This window comes from Nelumbo lutea, chromosome 7, assembly GCF_056320005.1.
Source record: "Nelumbo lutea isolate HS-2025 chromosome 7, American lotus-T2T, whole genome shotgun sequence".
NCBI classification, from domain to species: domain Eukaryota; kingdom Viridiplantae; phylum Streptophyta; class Magnoliopsida; order Proteales; family Nelumbonaceae; genus Nelumbo; species Nelumbo lutea.
The window spans coordinates 38,331,223-38,339,275 of NC_142690.1; the positions used below are offsets into that span (position 1 = coordinate 38,331,223).

Below are 8,053 nucleotides of genomic sequence, written 5' to 3' on the forward strand. Positions count from 1 at the left end.
TGCATAGTTTTTATGCTAGTTTGTGTGAGTTTTTCCCCAATTCAGCTTTATTTTAAGAAATCTTCAAGGGAAACCAACTCAGGAGAAAGAAAGCATAAAACAAGAAAAAAGGAGATAAACTGAAGGTAATTCAGCCCAGTTGGAACAAAAGCCCAGCTGAGAGGTCAAGAGATGGTCATTTGGCCCATGCAGCCCATGCTACACTCTTTGGGAGATGCCCAAAGAGAGAGCCTATCCGCAGCCTCCAAGGGAGCATATTCGGCCCAGCAAGGAGGATGCCCATTTGTAGCTCAAGAGCAGCCCAAATTGCAGCCCACGAGAAGCTAGGGGCGGAAACTTTTAGAAAGTTCAAGAGAAGCTAGGGGCAGCAAATTCTAGAAGGTTCAAGAGAGGTTAGGGGCGGCAACTTCTAGAATTCTTGGAGAGCTGAAGGAAAAACTATTTAAGGAGGTTTCTTTGACGGAAAAATGGGTTAAAAAGCTTTGAGACTTCATCCCTTTGGGGAGATTCAAACCTTGAGTTCGAATTCTTGGAGGGAGAAGAGAGAGATATGCGCAAGAGAGGAGAAGAAAGGAAATTCAAGCAACTTGAAGAGAAGAAGGTGAATTCAAAAGGAGAAGAAGCAATTGGAGATCTAGGTTGTTTCTTCCTTGATTTCTGCACATTTGGTAATCGAATTCAGCTAGGAAGTATGTGTAATTTCTCCATTAATTTTTCTTTCTTTCTGTAATTGAAGCATGAATTCTGTAATTTCAGATCTGTAATTATCTTTCTATGTAAATTCAAATAGAGTAGATGCAATCTTGATGTTTCTTGATTAGGAATTTTATTGTAGAACAGCTAGCCGAACTGTTGTGTTGTAATTTCAGATTTGTAACTCCAAATCTTGATTTTATAATGCCTGAATTGCTTAAGAAAGAATTCAGGCAACATTAATTCTGTTTGGCTGAACTGTTATTCATTCCTGGAAGTTCTAGAGTAGTGTAGAAAGACTCTAGAATTTTGGATCTGATAATTAAAAACCGAATTGAGTGTGAGTTTAGAGATAACTTGCACAATTCGGTTGGTGTTCATTTAGCTAAAATGATGCCTTAGAATTGATAGATCTTAATGTATGCATGGGGATTAGATTCTTGATAGAGATATAAGAATCATCACTCATGCATAGAGTGAACATGCGTTTGAGAGAGGCTGTTCATTGCCTTGGGGTTTCACCAAACCAAGGCTGAATCCTAATTTACTCGAATGACCTAGAGAATTAATTTCTGAATCATTTTTGTGCTTAATTATCTTTTCTTCTCAACTTGCATGCAAGGTGTTTGAACTAATTCCTTCGAGATAATTTTATAGTTAGGATTTCAAATTTGCATTAGATTTACAATTCGGCTAATCAGATAAGAGTAGGTTGATATACTACTAGTAGTTGCTACATAATCCTCGTGGGAAACGATAATCTATTCATCACTTTATTACTTGAGCAGCTAGTGCACTTTCTAGTATAGCAATTATGCATCATTGGCAATGTGTATACACTTGACAAATATGTGGTCGTTCAATAGGTGGTGGCACCGGAGGCAAGGAATTGGTCACATCTAGAACATGAGGAACAAAATCTGCAACTGGAAGAGGAAGAAACAACACTTGACCCCAAGAAAAATGGAATAGACTTAAAGAAAGTAACATCAACACACACAAAGGAACGTTGAGAGCTAGGATGATAATACTTATACCCTTTCTGAATCTGGGAATAGCCCAGGAAGATGCAGTTAATGGATTGTGCATCTAACTTGTCCCTTCTTGGTCCCAGATTATGAACGAAGCAAACACACCAAAAAACCTAAGGAGAAAGGGAAAACAGAGATGTGATAGAAAACAAAGTGGTGAATGGAGAATGACCATTAAGGATAGACATGGGCATCTGGTTAATTAGGAAGTAAAAAGTAAGCATTGCATCACACCAAAAAGGTTTGGGTACATTCATGTGGTGCATGAGGGATCAAGTAGTTACAAAAGATGATGATTCTTTCTTTTAGCTACCATATTTTGTTGTGGGGTGAGGTACATGAAGTCTGATGGATAATCCCATGTTGGTCTAAATATTCTTGAAATGATGTAGAGAAATATTCATAGTCATTATCGGAATGACAAATTTTAATGTAGACACCAAATTTGTTGCGAATTTCAGCATAAAATTTTTGGGAAATGGTAAATAATTCACTCATTTCTTTCATTAAATAAAGTCACGCCATCCTTGAATAATCATCAACAAAAATGAGACAGTACTTATATCCTTTGTATTATATTACTTTATAAGGACCCCAAACATCTGAATGAACAAAAAAAAGGACTCAACATACATTTATCAACATGATGTTTCCCCAATTGACACGACTCACAATCCAAAACAGAAAGATGACTCAATGAAGGAACCAAAGACTTCAAAACTTTCAGCGAATGATGAACAAATCGATAGTGCCACTAGTGAGGAGAAAGAGATTACTGGAGAGCTATTGACGTACTTCCACCACCATCAAGATAATACAATCCACCAGCTTCATGCCCTCTACCAATCTTCATCTTTGTCTTGAGATCCTAAAAAACACACGAAGAAGGGTAAAAATTAATAGAACAATTAACATACTTGGTCAATTACTAACTGACATAAGGTTAAACCGAAATTTAGGGATATACAAAACTAAGGATAAGGGTAAAGCGTCCATGTTAATATTACCAACACTACAAATGGAGGATGTGGAACCATTAGTAAGGGTAACAGATTGTGATGTTGGGCAATGAGAGAAGGGAGAAAACACACTTGGAGTTTCAGTCGTGTGATCGGAGGCTCTAGAATCAATAATCTAGGGATTGAGTGTGGATGCCAAACAAGCCATACCTGAGTGAGCAAGAGTGGCCATGTTCTGTTGAGGTGTGGCTAGACAAACCTCTCATACTCATCACAGGGAACACTCATCATCTCCTTCCCGGGAATATCTATGGATGTAGGGAGCATCTGATCAGCTGAATGACTCCCTTGTTTGAAGCTACTGTCACAGGTCATGGCATGATTGGCCCAAGTTGAAGGTGGACCATGCAAATCAAAGCAATAATTAATGTGATGTCCATCCATACCACATTGTGTACATCTCCTCGGACCCAAGCTATATGTAGGTCCACCACCACCACTATGGCCATATACCGGTCTACTGCTACCACTACGGCTAGACTGAGCTCCCCGATCTCCACCTCTAACACCATGACCCCTTGATACTGCAAAGGCTAATATGTCAGAAACACTAGAGTTCTTGGTAGATCCAATATAAATCCTCTTAAGTCGAGGAAACACCTCTTCTAACGAAGGGCTGATTCTCCTAGTTTTTGAGCCTGCACTAGTTCATACTCAGACTTGAACCCCACAAAAATTGAGTCACATCTAGTTGTTCTCACTACTGTTGTTGAATTTTGACATCAGAGGTGAGGGGGTGATAAACATTCAACTCATTACAAATGTTTCTCATACTAGCATAGTACTCCTCAAGACTTTGATTACCCTATTGCAGATTAAAGTATTCTTGATACAACTGATATACTCTAGTTGTGTTGTATTGACTCGAATTCAACTTCTTAGCATAGTCTCACACTTCCTTGGCAGTATCAAGAAACATGAAATTCACACTAATCTTGGGTTCCATACTGTTCCATAACCATGTGATAATCTATTCATCTTCTTGTTCCCAATCATCATATTCATGAGAATCAGTGGGAGGTTTTTCTTCCCTTATGTGTTTCACTTTCTTCTTTGCCTTAAGAAAGATTTCTACATATTTAGCCCAAGGTACATAATTTTCTCCATTTAGTTTAATAGAAGTCATCTAAACATTCAGGTAGTCAATAGGGATCATCACACTAGTTTTACTACCATTGTTGTCTCCTATTGTTGAATTCGACACGTAGCACACTAAACCACTGTGGACACTGAACCACACTATTTTCAACACTTATTATTGCTGAAAACTGCACTCCCTACACCACAACCCTACCACACGACTACTTGAAAACTAACCACACTGTTCAAGGATCACTCCCCCTTTGAATCACATTGAAATTTGCATAAACCCTAACACACTACAATCTTAAACAAACTTATCATTTGATTCACAACAAAAACTGCATAGAAACCTCTTACCTAATCACCAGAAAATCAGACCACACTAGGCTTCCACTGCATCACACGAATTAGCCCTCCTCTCTTCATCGATTAGGGGAGGGCTTTTTATAAACCACAACAACCAACCACGAACTGCACAACTGGAGGCATAGAAACTTCCAAGGGAAGAGGGCAATTGACAGAAGCATGAAAATGTATATCCAAAGTGTACTCAACAATTGACATTTGTAAAATAAAGAGCTTAAAAGTAATATTTTTCCATAATAATTTTATAAATGTCAATTTTATTATTTGTGCAATTTTTATGCTGAACGAATTAATAGTTGAATGGAGGAAAGCCCAAACATAGGTCCAAGAAACCCAAACCCAACTTCCATGGCCCAAGTATGAGTGCTGACTTGTTTCCCGTTTTACTCTGAACAGAGTAGTATTTTAGGAATATTTTTCTTTACAAATGTCGCAATTCAGTGATTCTTGAGGCTATTGACATCTAAGAGATAGAGCTACAATTAATCTCTTGATAGATTTCTCTAAATCAATTTCTATTTAGGCGAAAATTGGGGGATAAGACGCGGATACGGGCTGAGCAGATTGAGGAGTCTGGCAGCACAATAAAAAGGAAAAGTCTAACCTAAAAGGGGGACGACTTCTAGAGGTAGTTTTGGCATTATTTTCTCTGTCTTTCACAGAAGAGAAGAGGGGAGAATGACGATTTCAATGTTTAATTTTGTTTCTGAGTGATTTCTTTTATTATTTTGATAAACCCTGAAGTTATATTTTTCAATTTCCATATAAGATTAGTCATGCTCTTTTTATGTGCAATTTGTTAGAAAATAATTGATTGGGTAGATTTATTTTATGAGTTGACCATTGACTACAATACTATCAATTTGATATGTTGTCGTTCTTGGGTAGTTTGTAAGAATAGATCATTTTGTTCTTCATCGAAAATTAATTCTCTCAGAACAAATACTTTTGTTCTTGTCATTGGTTTCAAAGTTATATTTTCTGATTGTTTGTTTGGGATGTGAAACTTGCAATTGAGTAATAAATAGGAATGAAAGTCAAGACCAGCGAAGAAAATCGATCAAGTGGATATCGAAGCCTTGCTCATCACAAACTACTTTTCATCTTTTAATCATCGTTACTTTTATTCAAATATTTTTGCTCTTCTTTTTATTTTTAGAAAATCCTTTTTTCTAGGTTATTTACTCTTAGCAATAACTCCTTTTGTTGGTTTAATCAGCTTCTCTGTGGATTCGACACCTAAAGCTACGCTTCAATGACCGCTTAGTTAAGGGTAATAATTTTGGGCAAGACACAAAATTAGGCGTCGTTGCCGGGGAAGCCAAACCAACAACTGTGTTTGAACATTCTGTACTTCTCTTTTATTTTCTTTGTTTGTTTCATTTTCTTTAGTTGTATTTTATTTTCTTTATCTTATTTTCCTTTCCTCCTTTTTGTCACGAAAAAAAAAAACAAAAAAATAGGAGTTGAGGGTGTATGAATAAACGAAGGGACAAAAGAAGGAGATTCACTAGACCAATACAAATAAACCCACCACCAATCCCTGAAGAAGTAGCATTTAGTTCATCCTCTGATTCTAGAACCATGAGTCAACATGAGGACAACCTTGTTAGGTCTTTAAAAGACTACCTGCACCCCACCTGGACAGCCACACCATCATGCATCATGTTCCCTCCGAATACACTACAATTTGATTTCAAACCTAGAATGATCCAACTCTTGCCTAATTTCCATGGTTTAGACAATGAGAATCCATATGTGCACACTAGGGAATTTGAAGAGGTAGTGGCCACCTTTCATAACAGAGCTGATATTGCAGACATTGTTAGGCTGGAATTTTTCCCTTTTTCCTTGAAAGAGAGATCTAAGAGTTGGCTACACTCTTTGAGACCGAGATCCATAGGTACATGGGCGGAGATGACCCAAGCTTTCCTTAACAAGTACTTCCCGCACCATAAAACCAACAACCTTAAGAGATAGATCTCAACATTTTCTCAAAAGGATAGTAAAACCTTATACCAAGCTTGGGAGAGATTCAAAGAGCTACAGAACCTATGCTCGCACCATGGATATGAAAGTTTGAGGCTAGTTAGTTATTATTATGAGGGTTTACCCAGTAGGGAACACCAATTCATAGATTACGTGAATGAGTTAGCTAAGAAAGCCCACCCATGGACTGGACCTAGTGCTACTAATATTATTAATAGGTCACATCCAACTTGTTAGACAGTGTATGCCCTTAGCTCCAATCAGCATGATGTACATTTTGACATTTATTGTAAATGAATAAAATACATATTTGATTCATGTTATTATGGTGTGTTTCTGTGCAATACCCTTAAACTAGACACATATGAGACTCGTGTTAGTTTAGGATTTTCACAACCATTGGATGGATCTAGGGAGATTTATCCTACCAAGGTTGACACTGATGTACCGCCAAGTTGGTTGGGGTGGCTTGTCTCAGCTACCAGGGTGAGAACTGAGGTGCATGCAGTGTGAGTTTTTTTGAAACCCTGAACTAACCAAATTCTAGTATTGCCCTGTACCTTGGAGACAGATGGGACAGACTAGAATGTTACACCTGACCCCTAGACTCGATTATGATACTGCACTAGGTGTTGGATTGGGCTATCTTTGATGTGTCAATCAGTGAGATCCTTAGAAGGGGTAAAAACCTGGGTATGTTGGGACAGTCCGGTCAATCGTTGAGATTTGTTTTGCAAAATATTTTATATGAGATATAAAAGTATATATATATATTATGGTTTTTAAAAGGTTTGCAAAAGGTTTTAATTCCCGGGATCCATATAAGCAGAGAGTGCAACACTGTTCCTTGCAGTCGAGGGAGATGTCCTTTCTTGTCGGGCAGTGTATGATCATTATGGGTTTAGAGGTTAAGTGAAAGACCATTAAGGATAATACCTGATGGGCTAATCTTGCATCTGCCCACAGTCCCTGGGTGTTACAAGGTGGCTTGGCCCAGGGACCACTTAGGGTAAGTGTTGGGCCCATAGAGCCCATCTGATGGGTTTCAGGGGGTGCATTGTCCACAACAGTGTATTCGGCCAAGCCTTGTAACAAAGGCTGGGCCAAACCCATGTGGTTGATGTGTAGATCAATGTTTGGGTCCCACGCCATACAAGGAAGCTCAACTGGGCAGCAGTTTGGAAGGCTAAATGAATACATAACCTTAAATGGGCCTTAAGCCCATTTCAAACTGGGCTAATTTGATTAGTCACTTAAGGGGAGAATTCTGAGATGGATCGGCTGATAGGATTTGGCCCAGACCCCATCCACTTAGAGAGTCCAAGATCTGAATAAGATTTAGATCTGGAAGCCGCCTAATTAGATTAGGAGATGGCTGATCTGGGTAACCCTACTTCAGCCCATATACCTAGATAATATTAATGGTTAATATTATGGATTTAAAATGGGCTTTCAATGGGCCTTACAGATAATTAATTGATTGGATCAATTTATCCCGGCATGAGATGTATGGATGTGTGATGTGCTGCGTACATGGGCCATAAATGCTTGGCCCATGTTCATTCGACAGTGGCTCTTACGTACACCATGGTTGAATGCACATCATTGCCATGGTGTCCCTTTTGGTCATTGGATGACCTCCCTCAGTGATGGGCCCCACACCTCATCAAGAGGTTACGTGTGGAACCCTAGCCGATTTAAGGCCCACAAAAATCTGGCTTTATCAAAGTCAGTGGGAGCCACTTTGGTTTGACCTAAATCAAACTAGGGTGTAATTATTTGTTCCCTCCAACTAATGTGAGTGCAAATGATAGGGAGATTCATATGATGAACTCTCTAAAGGCCTTCCATCATTAGCATGAGGATGGGTCC

At 38.7% G+C, this 8,053-nt stretch overlaps 1 non-coding gene across 1 annotated transcript; it reads right to left on the minus strand.

Annotated features, from left to right (window-relative positions):
* Positions 1–6,157: 6,157 nt before the first annotated feature.
* LOC148846136 (small nucleolar RNA R71) lies at positions 6,158–6,264 on the minus strand. Its single transcript, XR_016102762.1, has one exon. It is a non-coding gene; the product is annotated as a small nucleolar RNA R71 (small nucleolar RNA).
* Positions 6,265–8,053: the final 1,789 nt, after the last annotated feature.